General features: G+C 35.8%; 1 pseudogene; it reads right to left on the bottom strand.

Annotated features, from left to right (window-relative positions):
• Nucleotides 1-13,034: 13,034 nt before the first annotated feature.
• LOC109247192 (elongation factor 1-alpha 1-like) lies at nucleotides 13,035-14,421 on the bottom strand (annotated as a pseudogene).
• Nucleotides 14,422-14,948: the final 527 nt, after the last annotated feature.

Genomic DNA, 14,948 nt, shown 5'->3' with positions numbered 1-14,948 from the left:
AATCACTTTGTTTCTCCCTTTGAATGCTCATCACTCTTTGAAATAAACTGTAGTTTCTCTCTTGGATACACTTTCTCTTACAACCTTACTTCGTTAGTGTTTCAAAAGATTATTAAAGCTGCCTATGATTTTGGAGGGAATCTCATTCCCTGGCTAAGTAGTAACTGGAATGGGATCCAGGATAAAGAAGTTAATGGGTCCTCTTACCTGGACAGGCAGCAATATCATAAGTCACATTTGGACCATAACTGTTAACGAAGCCAGGTTTATTCAAAGGGATTTAAAATTTATACTAATATACAATGTTTGCCTAACCTTGTCAATCTATTTAGTGATGGTTTTCCAGAGTATCAGAACCATCAACATCTATTTATCTTTCTTTCTTTCTCTTTCTTTCTTTCTTTCTTTCTTTCTTTCTTTCTTTCTTTCTTTCTTTCTTTCATCTATCTATCATCTTTCTATCATCCAGAGATTCATTCTAAGGAATTAGCTCATGTGATAGTAGAAGTTTGGCAATTCCAAAATCAGATGGGGTAGGTTGACAGGCTAGAGACTCACAAAAGAGTAGCAGTTCAAGTCCAAAGACAGTCTGTTGGCAGAATTCCTTCTTGCTCAGGGGAGGTCAGTCTTTGTTCCATACAAGTCCACCCACACGGTGGAGGGTAATCTCTTCACTTGAGTCCACTGATTTAAATGCTAATTTTATTTAAAAAAAAAAAAAAACTTTTAGAGAAACATACCGAATAATGCTTGACAAAATATCTGGGCACCCAGGCCAAGTCAAGTTGACCCGTAAAATTGCCAATCACGTTATCTGCATATGGGTCCCACAGATACAGGGACTCTGGGAGGAAAATATTGCAGTGCTGTTCTTCATGGCTATATTCATCACACTCAAAGCACAAATCAGATAGTGTTTAACAGTACCTAAAGTATTCTATTTCCTGCCATACATACTCCCCCTCTACCCCGAAGTATGTCTTTTTTCTACAATTGGGATAGTCTATTCTTCTACATCTTTTGGTTATAGTCTTCCTAGGCCTCTTACAAGGCTGATCTCCCCTCATCCTTACTTATTTTACATTACTTGTTTCCAAAATAACATTAGTGAAATCCTTTTTGGCTCTCATGCTACCCGAATGTGCTATACAGCCACTTCTCAGTATTTAACATTGGAGACCTGTTGGACATTTCAGTGGTCAGGTTAGTGATCTAGAAGGCTGAGCAATGGGAACTAGGGTCCTAATCTAACAAGACACACTTATGTTAGCATCATTTTTTTAAGTAAAACTGAAAGTGCTGATGTGAGATACATGCACACATGCACACAGAGATATAAACACACACACACACACACACACACACACACACACACATATGTATTAACTGGAATTTTCTATTTAGTCTAGGCCCTTTTTTTTTTTTTTTTTAGGCTTTTCTATTGAGGCAAACTGTTTTTCTGGTGCCATGTCTTGCTGTATGGCCGTGATGGTAATCATAGGGAAAAGCCCCATCGCCTGTGACTTACTCTTCATTGTGGTTGATACAGATTTTGGAATTCCTACAGAAACTGGTTCCAAATGTTGTTTGTTTTACTAGGAAATGGATCCCAAGTGGAGATCCTATTTGACTCATGTCTGTCCCAATTTGGAGTCAGTTACCTCACAAATTGGGAGAGGGACTGCTAGGATTCTGCGGCACTTTTGCCTCAGAAATTCCTTATAGGTTTCCACTTAAAAACTATAATAAATTTGTTAAAGATATAAGCGATTTTAAGTTCTTGTTTAAAAAAAAATAACTGATCTTATTTTTAGGCACTTGTTTCAGCACGGAACAGTCCTTCTGTGGTATTTTTTTGTTTCTTATTCCCCTGAGATTTATGTCTATTTCTGATTCTGTTCCCCAAGCCCTCTGAGAGAATAGGAAGACAATGAACTCATTTGATTTTTGTTTTAGCAATGCCTGTCTTTTCAGTCCGTAAATTGCTCTGACCATCTGTAAGAAACTCCACTCTCTCTGTCACTGACCTTTTGTTCCTTCCATGCTTGAAAAATGTCTTATTATTTGTGTTAACGTCTTCTGCAATCTCCTTTTCATTTGCCACCTTGCCTTTTCTTATCGTATTTTTCTTTTACACTTCAAGCTTCCAAATCATTTATATATTCATAGATTTTGCATGAGCTTTTCTTACCCTGATACTTCTTGGATTTGGTGCGGGGAGTGCAAGAAATGCCCTAGTGTCTTTATGTCCTGCTGCAGTGCATTTAAATGTATAAAGCTTAATTAATTTTAGCTCTTCCTTACTTCTACTTTAACTTTCAAAGTGAAGTAGTAAAAACAGTATTCACTTAGTCATTAAACAAATTTATACTAAGTATCTACTGTGATTTAATAGATGTCATTTGTCATAATTAAATTCAACTTTAGAAAAAGCGTATTTTTCTTGGCTTTTAATATCATGTGTTTGCATTTTCCCTACCTTTTTATTTTTATTTATTTATTTATTTTTGCTTTCAGTTTTAGTCTTCAGAAGTGTATATAGAACTCATGAATATTGCAAAATCTAATGGAGACATTTTCACTATAGCCCTATAGGTAAAATGTTCTTCTTTATGTGGGTATCCACTCTCTCTAATACACATCTTTGTCAAAAATAATAAATGGGACAGTTTCTTAAAATATCTGAATATTTTTTCACAGTTTTCTGTTTATGTAAGGAATGTTACTTCGATGAGAGAGTTTCTAGAACTAACTGTAACTAATAACTAATCTATAGCTAACAATTCTAATGCCATGACCATGCCTGAATCCCTTTGTACAGTGTATGAGCTGCTACAGTTGAAGCAGGTCTGGAAGGCTCAGGTTCTCTGCTGCCTCCATAGTCACATGGAAAAGCTTCAGTGACTCTGGGATTTGTTGGACTCAGAAGTTTATAATGTTTAAAAATGTTTGACATGATATTTCTACAAAATCAAGACCAAATAAGCAAGCCATGAATTTAAGGCCAAACAGTGATGTTCTTTAATGTGGCTTGAAAAAAAAAATAAAACAAACAAAAAACAAACCTTTGATATTTACTGAATGCTTATCACATGCCAGGTACTGGTATAAGAAATTGACATGGATTAATATGTATAAATTTTTTTTAAAAAAGCGTAAAAGAAGTATTTTTAGCGGCTTCATTTTGTAGATGAGGAAACTCAGGAAAGGAGAGTTTAGATAATGTGTCCAAGTTCATATAAAGAATAAATGGAAGTGATGGATTTGAACTCAGGCTGTCTTCCTCTATAGTTCAAGTTCTTAACCAGTCTACCACAATTGTGTGATAGTATCCATCTATCTATCATCTTCAGTTATCTACCAATCAATTACCTATCTTTAAATAAATAGAAATAAACACACATTATATAACCTTGAAGACTCTGTTAATATAAAAATGCATGATGATAATAAACAGTGTGGCCAAATAACCTGGCTACAGAATTTTACCAACATTTCAAGACTTTTTAGGGATTGCTCCAGAAACTAAAACAGGAAACATTAATTTAGCAATCTAAAAAGATTTAATATTATACCAATGCCCATTTTGAGACTTTATATATCACATCACTGATGTTGAAACCTTCTCAGACACAGAATCGCCACCATACAATGATATTTTTGCTTTAAATCTTGCCATGTAAGAAAATTATAAAAGGAACAAAAATAATCCTTAATATTTATCCACATTTCCATTTTTTAAATCTCTTCCTTAAGTATATCAGAGTTTCCATTTGGTATCATTTCCTTTAGACTGAGGTCTGGAGTATCTCTGATAAGGTAGGTTTCTGGCAATAAATTCTCTCTTTTGCTTACCTAAAAATATTTTCCTTTCTTTTCATGTATACTTATACAGCATATAGTTTTCTGAGGAGACTTTTGCTTTTCAACATTTAAATGCCATTATTTGTCTGACCTTTATTGGTTCTGACAAAAAGTTGGCCTTAATTTGTATTACTGTTCCTCTGTATATATTATGTTATTTTCTCTGGAAATAGTCAAGGTTTTCTCTTTATATTTTATTTTCAATATTTTAACTATGATGTTACTTAATGTACTTTGTTTTATATTTAATCTGCTTTAGTTTCATTGAGTTTTCTTTTCTTTTTTTTTTTCATTTTAGACAGAGAGGGAGAGCATATGCTGGGGAGAGGGGCAAATGGAGACAGAGAGAGAGAGAGAGAGAGAGAGAGAGAGAGAATCAAGCAGGGTCCACACTCAGTGTGGGGACCAATCCCACAACCCTGGGATCGTGACTTGAGCTGAAATCAAGAGTCAGATGCTCAACAGACTGAGCCACCCAGCCACCCCACGAGCTTTTTGGATCTATGTAAGTGGTTGCTTTTTTCAAAACTGTTAGAAAAATTCTAATCATTAACTCATCAAATATTTTTTTCTGCTACCTTATCTCTCTCTCCTCTTTTGATACTTTCCAAAACACACATATGTTAGACTCTTTGTCCTTGAGATCCTTTTTTTTTTTTTTTAAAGTAAATTCTGTGCCCAAAGTAGGGCTGGAACTTATGGCCCGAAGATCAATAGTCCCGTGCTTTACCAACTGAGCCAAGGAGGTACCCCTCTGTTCTCTTATTTTTAATTGTTTCCTCTTCATTCTTGAGACTGGATCATTTCTATGATTGTCTCTTTGAGATCACTAAACTTTTTTTCTATCATCCTCAATCTGCTGTTAAGTCCATGCAGTGATTTTTTCATTTCATATTGTATACTTTTAAGATCTAAGATTTCTGTTTTATTCTTCTATAGTTTTTATTCTTTTTTTAGATTCCTTGTATGCTAAATCATTAAGATCACATTTTCTTTTGAGTCATTAAACAAACTTATTATAGCTAATATCTGTTAATTCCAATGCCTGGGCTATCTCAGGTTTTTTTTGTTTTGTTTTTTGTTTTTTGTTTTCTTGTCTCAAGTTTTTATTTGTTTGTTTTGTTTTTTGTTTGTTTTGTTGTTTTGTTTTTAGTGGCTGGTTTTTTTCCCTTGATTTTTGATAACATGCTCCTGATATTTGTAATTTTTATTGAATCCTTTGTGAAGTTTGTATTTTATTGTTTTCTTTGCAAAACTTTTATATTGATTCATTAAATAAGGTATTATAATTCAATGCTTTATGATTTATTTTTACTATGATAAAAATCTACTCTATTATGTTCATATTTGAAACTGTATCATTTGAACATTCGCCATCATTTCTTTCTTTGAATGTTTATGTATTTATTTCAAGAGACAGAGAGAGCACAGGAGAGCAAGCAGGAAAAGGGCAGGCAGAGAGGGATAGAGAGGATTCCAAGCAGGCTTTGTGCCGTCAGTACAGAGCCTGAGGCAAGGGGCTTTTTATACCAGCAACCTGTGAGATCATGACATGAACCGAAGTCAAGAGTCGGTTGCTTACCCAGTGCCCCATCACTCCTTAAATAATAAATACTTGCTATATTTTTTTAATAACCAGGAAAATGTATATGTGAATACTTAAATTTGCTAAGAAATCACATGATTATGAATTAATTTTGTTTCACTATAATAAAATTTATGAACAATAATAATAGAAATAGCAAAATTTAAAAGTCAGCGTCTTATAAATTGAGTTGTTCTTATTTATTTATTTTACCCAAAGTGCTTATATCCAACTGTTTGATTAAGATTTCTTCTTATGTTGGCAAAAATAGTCAAATACTTTTGGTTGGCCCTATTTTCCAAGGTGGTAGTAATTTTCACAAATCTTTCTTTAAAAAAGCAGCTTCTTCTTTTTTAATCAAGGTGGGCTATGGTGATGAAATGTATTATTTTATAATGTTCTTTGAGAAAATAATGCAAAATAATGAGTAAAGTAGCAATGCAATCCTACAATCAATCTTTTATATTCATTACTTTTAGACTTTTAGATATCGGTTCTCTTATGATATTGCTTATGAAGAATGCAGGGTCATTTGCTTTCTAGTTACACATGAGTAAACTGCCAGACCTAACCTTTGTTCTGCTTGCTAGAATGGTCCAGCTTGCTCCTGTTCAGCATGAACAAGGCAGCCCCAGCTAATTGGGCAATTAAAATTAAGGAGCATGCAACACAAAGAGATTCTCCACATTCAACTCAACTCAGCAAAAAATATTGTTAATTCAACATTAAAATGAACTTCCATTTTAAATAAACACTAGGCTTTGTATTGCTCCTTGCTGGACCTAAGGCTAATATTTTTATCTTGCTGAAAAAAAGTTTAGGTTGATGGGACAATATTAAATATTAAGTTTCGGGTGCTTTTTCTACCATGAAAGTGCCTACCTGTCTGGAACATCTTGACCAATTTTTATGGCAGGGATATAGACAATGTCAAAATTCAAAGCAGGTTGTAGCTTGTGGTGAAAATAAATCTGTTTTTAGGAGCATAGTATAAAGTTTGACTAATTCTTTTACCATTACACTGCTGCTTCTATTCTTTGAATTGAGCTATCCTAGAGGTACTAGACTCTAAATTGTTTGTATCATTCCATACATTTAAAATAGCATACATATAAATATATACTTACATAATGGCTATATATGATTTGTGTGTATAAATTTCTGATGATATCAGTTAAAAAGAAACAGAACTTTCTCTTTTTTTGCTATCCTTAGGAAATATGCTTTAAACTGTTCTTTTCTTTTTAAATTTTGATTTAATTCCTTGATTCATATTATACTATTTTCTGTTGCATTATTTACAATAATCAATAATTTTCTCTATCTTTTCTGCCTGATAAACAGCATTTTCAAGTTTTTATTATACTTATTATATTCTTGCACATACCTCCACTGTCTTTCCAGCTGGAACATTTACTGTTAGTGCCTCAGTTCTGTTATGTAAGGTCAGAGATTTGTTCAGTCTTAGCAAGCAGCTAGAGAGATCATCTCTCTTTTCTTGGTGATATGTAAATGAAGCCTTTAAAACAATCACTTTGACTTCTCTAGACCCTGCCTTTGGTTTTCAGAGGTCATTTAATTTAAAGTGATCATGGTCTGGATCACAGTTGGCATTGTGTATCCTTCCATTTTGTTACAATGGCACTCTTCTGTTCCATGTGAAAAAAAATCTTAGCACATCTAATGATGTTGCTTTCCTTAGGGCTCCAAATGCAAAGTAAAAGATAAATCGAGGACAGGGGAGAAAGAAGACTTATTTACATGGAAGTATGCCTTTGTTATAAACATGAAGATGATGGTTGAATTGTTGAAGGGCTAGCAATTACAATCAGTATGTGAGTTCATATAATTTGCTTTCTGCACTACTCCATAATCCATATTTTTTCTGAATATATATATATGCACATATGTATATATATTTATATATGTGTATATATATATATATATATATATATATATATAATACTTCCTGGTTTTCCTTAGTATCTGCAGCCATTTTAATGTATTGTTGACCCTGTCAGTGAGGATAGTACATTATCTTATCCATTAGCAAATGCCACTGTAGGGAAATACTATTGCAGGAAATATGCAGTCACCAATATTTTATATGTGACCATGGATAGGATGCAAAATATACTAAACCATTGATTACCAGCACAGTTTGTTCATACCATGAATTTTTTACAACTGTTTAAGTTAATCAACTGCATATGACTTTTCAGAGTGCACAGGTATAATACATGTAATGGGTCTCAGGAATGCATGTGCCAACCTGAACCAAAAAATTAGTAGATTTAGTTTAAAAAATATTTTGTACATCTAAATCTGAAATTTGATGCTAAAATGCCCATGTTGGCCTTATATTATGCAATGATAGTTGACATTTAGAACCAAATCTTGTTTGCCACAGATACATTGAGAAGGTGATAGAGACTGACATCAAAAGACCAAGCTAATAGTCTGTAATGTGGAGGCTTCATGCTTAACTTCATTAATGTCACTTTCTGTTATGGGCTCACTCTTGTTAAGAGTGTTCTCTAGCTTCAAGGAAGAATAGCAATAAACTATCTACAAGTAGAATGGCAGAGAAGCAAAGATTTTGGCCACAAATCTCTTCTCTCTGTATACATATTAACTCTGCTTCTGACATAGATATCAGAGCGTCGTCTTTAAATTTTTTTCAGAGCATTGCCTTAAAGTGAAGACAATGTGCATTTCATGCTTTAAACGAAACAGTTTTAGCGATAAGGTCAACAGCAACTAAATTCTAAAGCCTTGCTGTACAGACTATGCCGTGGAGTAACGGCATCAACATTACGTACCTGCGCACAGCTTAGACATGCAGCTAATTAAGTCCACCTTGGACTCCTAAACCATAGTTGGCATTTTAATAAAGCTCCAGCCTACTTGAATTCTTAGTCAAGTTTGAGAAGCATTTCTCTAAAATACCCTTAGTTTGCCACATGTTGAATACTATTTTTTAGAAAAATATTTAATGTTTTATTTGTTTTGGGGGAGGGTGCAGAGACAGAGGGAGACACAGAATCTGAAGCTGTCTGCACAGAGTCGGATGTGGGGCTTGAGCTCACATACCTTGAGATCATGACCTGAGCCGAAGTGGGACTCCTAACTGACTGAGCCCTCCCAGGTGCCCTTAAATCCTGTTTACCTATGACCCAATAGGGCTTGTTTCTGTATGTGCCAAGAAAATAATAGAAGCCAAAGTACACAAATATTGTACAAGGTGCTGGAGCATGCCAACAGAATATGAGTGCATGTGAAGACTTGTGTTATGTACTCAGATTGGAAGTTATAAATCCTATGACACGAGCAGGAATTTCTTAGGGGAGTATGGCAACCGAAATGGTTCAACTGCAGTAATTAGTTCATTAGAGGAACGTGGTAATATCTAGTTTTTGCTCAAGTCATACAGCATGTTTTTATTACCTTGTTCTACAATATTTCTAATGATCAAAGCAGAAACAAAATCCTTTTTATAACAGGTGAATCTAAATTTGAAATAAATACGTTAAATGAAAAGAGTCTGCCATCAATTTTTCTTATTTCGGAAGCACGTGAAGATTTTTTATATTACAATTTTTAATAACGATTCATTATTCAATTGTGAATGCATTTTTTCTATGCTGAAGGTAGTTGTTTGGTGTGAGCTTTCTTTTCTGCTGTATTTTAAATATAGATTTGCTTTAATTTTTTCAAGCATTCTTTAATTTCTAATTATTATTTATTGGTTTGCTAACATGTTCTAACTGGCATGGGCCCTTTAGAAATTCCCTGTGGGTATTCACACTGTTCATTTCTCTTTTTGAGAGCAAATGTATATGTATGTATGCTCTGCCAAGGTACTAAGCTGTATAATCCTCACAAGTTAAATTTAGATTTTTCTAGGTATCAGTGATGCCTTAAGTACATCACCAAAAAAAAAGAAAAAGTTACTTATTCACTCTGGAGTTTGGAAAGGAATGTGAAATTTTCACTGAAAATGATTTACAGTTCTTGGAAACAAAATGTATTATAAATATGAAAATGGTAATGGAATTTCTCAAATTTATACTTTTGAATTTCTGGCAATTTGGGGAGAAAAGGGGGGGTGAAATGTTTTGAATTTTTTTTTCCAAGTTGTTTTGAATTGCACTATTTCTAGCTCTAGTATTTCATGATGAATCTGGACATTTTCTGGCAAAGACGCATCTGTGAGCTACTGCAAGATAATTCTGTAGTACATCAAAGAAATTAATGACAGAAAGAGTTAATTCTATTTCTAAAAGAAATAGCTGCTTTGTGGAGCTAGAATGAAGTTGAGGCTACTGGGATAATCTGAGTCAATTATATTGAATTCACATAGGGTGATTATGTTGTACTCAGCCCCTCCCTCTGCCAGCTGTTCTTAATCAGTCCTGATTCCTTAGTTCAACTAATGCCCCTACAATGCTGATTCTGTCTTGCTCAAGCAAGACTCCTTAATAATTGCCCACTCATTTGGATCAATCTCTGCCATCACTTGCCTTTCTCCTTTTTGCTTCCTTTGGGCTGTTTTTGACTTCTTTACATCAAGTATTATTGATTTCTTGTTTTTCTTTGCCATAAAATGTGAAATTTGCATATAATGTGAAATTCACAAGGTCCACTGATTTATTTATTTATTTTTTCAAACAGCAGACTAGAGGTTCAGAGAAGTGGAAGAACTTCGCTTTTATTGCTATGGTCAATTGCTAGAGGTAAAAAGAACATAAAATAAATATATATACTCCCATTTAAAAATTATTTCTTGAACTGTATTTCTCATCTGTGGTAGTTTTTGTCCATCTGTTTTGTATGCCATTTTAGACTAAGGGTGACGTATTTACTAAATGGAAAGGAAATCATTTGTATCCATCACACATTGACTTTTTCTGGCATCTAGTTTCAAAGAGTCACAGAAAAATAAAACACTCTCCTTCTTCCAAGACCATATCTCTACATTTGTGTAAGACATTAATTATTTTACACCAATGTTTAGTGATTTTATGGAAGGGGATTCCTTTCCCGATCACGTAATACCAAATTGCCACATCGTGGAGCATCCATATTACTTTCTGCTTAAAAATAGAAACTGTATGTAATCTGGTATCTTTGATGATGGTAATTAAATGTATTGATATATATCATCAATGAATAGCTGACTTCTCAATGTTCCCGGATAGCTGGTACCACGTCGTAACTGTTGGCCTTTACTACTTGCCTGTACCTGTTACTGCACATGTTTAAAATATTATTTAATTCAGATTAATACATTTTCAGTACAAAAACCTATGAGGTAAGTCTGATTCCAGTTTATTGATACACAACTTAAACTTCATGAATTGAATGCCTGTATTTTAGTTAGGATTTTTACCCCGGGAACAAAGCAAGTTCTTCTTTATCACTTCAGGCCCTGACAATCTTACTGTCCTAGCTGTTTTAGACTCATAGAGGTCAAATGCCATACACAGCATGTCAACCATACTCTTTCTTTATCCATTACTATATGCCCTGGCTTCCTTATTCCTATGGCAGTCCAGTATCTTTCACCCAGGTATTGATACATTTTTCAAAATTATCCTTGTCTTCTCCTCATCTGCAAAACCCCATTAAATTTTTTCTAGCGTTTATTCAGTTTTGGGAGACAGAGACAAACTGAGAGTGGGGGAGGGGCAGAGAGAGAGGGAGACACAAAATCTGAAGCAGGCTCCAGGCTCCGAGCTGTCAGCACAGAGTTCGACGCAGGTCTTGAACATACAAACCGTGAGAGCATAACATGAGTCGAAGTCGGCCGCTTTACTGACTGAGCCACCCAGGGCCCCTGCAAAACCCCATTTTTTAGCCATTTAAGAAAAAAATTGACATAGAAGCAAAATACACAATTAATAATCTTATGCTAATGTATTAATAATTCTTGTAACTTGATGTGTTTCTTTTCCCAAGAGGTCAGCATTTAGAGAGAGATGGAAAACCTATGCTCATTCTAAGGCATTTTGAATAATGGAATTTCCAATGATGAGAAAGTGCCTTTGGGCAGGAGAAGTTTTCTCCCATTAGCATTACAGATACCCATGAGGAATGGTGTGTTGGAACCGGTTTGTATCAACTCATGAGAACCGAATGTTAATGGTAAGGAACACCGTCCCTGTGGATCTTACATTCTAGTGCATGGTAACAACACATCAATAACAACTAAAAAAACAAAAAGCAAAAAACAAAAAAAAAAAACAAAAACAAAAATAACCCAAAAAGTAAAACTAAGATAACAAATATCAATATATTTTAGGTAAGATAGATAGTGAAATGTTACTGACAATGTAACATTTGAGTTGTGACTTGAAGGAAGCAAGAGCGTGAGCTTTATGAATATCTGGGGCCGAATATTCCCAGTAGAGAGAATAACAAGTGCAAAGATCCTGTGGTATGAGTGTGGCTGCTGTGTTGGAGGAAAAGTGAGGGTCATATGACTAGGGCTGAGTGAGACAAAAGTGAGGAGTTGGTGATCACAGCAGAGAAATAACAAATGGCCAGATTACAGAGGGCCTTGTGGTTGCAGTAAGAACTGTGTACTCTAGATGATCTGAGAAGAAAGAAATGCACGGAATCCCTTTTTTAATAGGATCTACCTGGCTGTTAATGAGAAAAGATTGGAAAGGAGAAGAATAGACACAGAGAAACCTATTAGGATGTGATAGGATATCCAGGAGGCTTGGAAGATAACAGTTGCAGCAATGATGATAAAAATCAAGTGATATTCCTTGCCAAGACATAGTTAGGATACCTGGGTTGAATGAGAAAAGAAGGTAGGCTGACTCTAAGGTGTTTATCTCAGCAACTAAGTGGGGAATTTGCAGTAATTAAGGGCTTGGAAGGGAACCACAGCTCTTTTGGGAACTACTGTATTAAAACTTCCTAGTAGACTTTTGAATGGGGATGTTGAGTAAGCAGTTAGGTATCCGCAAGTCTGAAGATCACGGAAGAAATATAGGCTTAAGATATAGAGTGATGTATTTGTGTTTATTTATTAATTATTTTCTCATTAAGATTTGTTTTAATAGGTATTAAAATGCTGTGACAGATTTTTCATCAAGTTTTTTTTCCATTAAAAAGTACTGATTTTAAAAACCAATAACCTAAAAATGACACACACACAAAACACATGGTCCACAAAACATTCTTCTTTCCTTCTGAAGGTTTTATGATGCATTGCTAACACCATCCAGTCTTTTACTATTAAACTTAAATGGCCAATTGACACAAACTGTTCTGAGACTATTCTTCCACCACTAATTAAGACTGAGGTGGCAGGGGGCACCTGGGTGGCTCAGTCAAGCATCCAACTCTTAATTTCGGCTCAGGTCATGACCCCAAGGATTCGTGAGATTGAGCCCGCATCAGGGTCTGTGCTGACAGCAAGGAACCTGCTTGGGATTCTCTCTCTCTCTCTCTCTCTCTCTCTCTCTCTTTCTCTCTCTGCCCCTCCCCTGCACATTTATGCTCTAAATAAATAAATAAATAAATAAACTTGAAAAATAAAGACTGGGGTGGCTGGTACTGGGGATGATATTCATTTAGCCTTCTGAGCTTTCTGGGAGGACTTGGTGTCCCTACCAGCTCCAGCTACCTTCTCGTCTACTGCTTTGACAACACCCACACCAGTTGTCTGTCTCATGTCACCAACAGCAAAATGGCCTGGGGGAGGATAGTCACAGAAGCTCTCAACACACATAGGCTTGCCGTGAACCACATTAACAATGGCAACATCACCAGATTTCAAGAACTTGGGGCCATCTTCCAGTGTTTTTCCAGAACAATGATCAGTCTTCTTCCACTCAGTGAACCTGCAGGCAATGTGAGCTGTGTGACCGTCCAGCACAGGTGCATATCCAACACTGATTTGGCCTGGATGGTTCAGGATAATCCCCTGAGTCGTGAAGCCAGCTGCTTCCACTGGTGGGTCATTTTTGCTGTCACCAGCCACATCACCCTGGCCAACATCTTTGACAGATACGTTCTTGACATCGAAGCCAACATTGTCCCCAGGAAGAGCCTCACTCAGAGCTTCATGGTACATTTCAACACACTGTACTACAGTTGTAACATTGCCTGGAGCAAAGGTGACTGCCACGTCAGGTTTAAGAACACTAGTCTACACCCGGCCCCCAGGGACAGTACCAATACCACCAATTTTGTAGACATCCTGGAGGCTTGCATCCTCAGACACGAGGGCTTGTCAGATGGATGAGTTGGTGGCACAATGCAATCCAGAGCTTCAAGCAGTGTGGTTCCATTGGCACTGCAGTCTTCACAGTTAACTTTCCATCCCTTGAACCAAGGTGTGTTTGCACTTGGCTCCAGCATGTTGTCACCATTGCAACCAGAGAATGGCACAAATGCTACTGTGTCAGGGTTGTAGCCGATTTTCTGGTTGTAGGTGTTACTTCCTACAATTTCCTCATATGTCTTCTGGCTGTAGGGTGGCTCAGTGGAATCCGTTTTGTTAACACCAACAATAAGTTGTTTTACACCCAGGGTGTAAGCCAGAAGGGCATGCTCATGGGTCTGTCCTTTCTTGGAGAACCTGCTTCAAATTCACCAACACCAGCAAGAACAATCAGGACGGCACAGTCAGCCTGACATGTACTATAATCCTCCTTTTGATAAAGTTATTGTGTCCTGAGACAACAGTGATAGTCACAGGATGCTTGCTGGTCTTGAACTTCTACAGAGATATCAACGGTGACACCATGTTCATAATCAGCTTTTGGTTTATCCAAGACCCAGGCATACTTGAGGAGCCCTTTCCCATCTCAGTGTCCTTCTTCTCAAAGTTTTCCATTGTTCTTTTGTCTATCCCACCATAATTTGTAGATGTGATGACTACTAGTTGTAGACTTTCCCAAATCTATGTGTCCAATGATGACAATGTTGATACGATTTTTTTCCTTTACCATTTTTTTTTTTAGGATTAGTGGTGCTTTTCATGACACCTGTGTTCTAGTGGGAAACCCATTGCAAAAAAGTAGTAGATGGTATTTAAATCATGAGGCAGGATGGGGTCACTTGAGGAGTAAATATAGGTAGAAAAACAAGTCTATTTAATAAGGTAGACTTTACCCAGAATATTATAGTTAAACCACTACACACAAAACAGTTTCTCTCCTTCCTTCACCTCATATACATATTAATATAAACAAAACACTGTTCCATTACATATACTTTATAAAAATCTGATTAACTCTTACTAATGCTTTAAAATTCAGCTTAACCATCAAATTCTCCATATATCTAGAGAATGGTTGAATTATTAGCTTAATGGAAAATTATAGAATCATACATTAGTCCCCCTTTATTTAACATATTTCTGCAGTGTTACTGTCTCTTTATCATCTTTCTAATCCATTAGATCATGAATTTCCTAAAGGCAGGTATCACATAATTCCAATGCCCAGCACCCCGCTTGAAAATTTGAAGACAGTGT

The sequence above is a fragment of the Panthera pardus genome, unplaced genomic scaffold (genome assembly GCF_024362965.1).
Source record: "Panthera pardus isolate Hobbes unplaced genomic scaffold, ASM2436296v1 HiC_scaffold_1, whole genome shotgun sequence".
Classification (NCBI taxonomy): Eukaryota; Metazoa; Chordata; class Mammalia; order Carnivora; family Felidae; genus Panthera; species Panthera pardus.
Note: the sequence above shows the minus strand (reverse complement) of the source record. Positions and strands in the feature narration are given on the sequence as shown.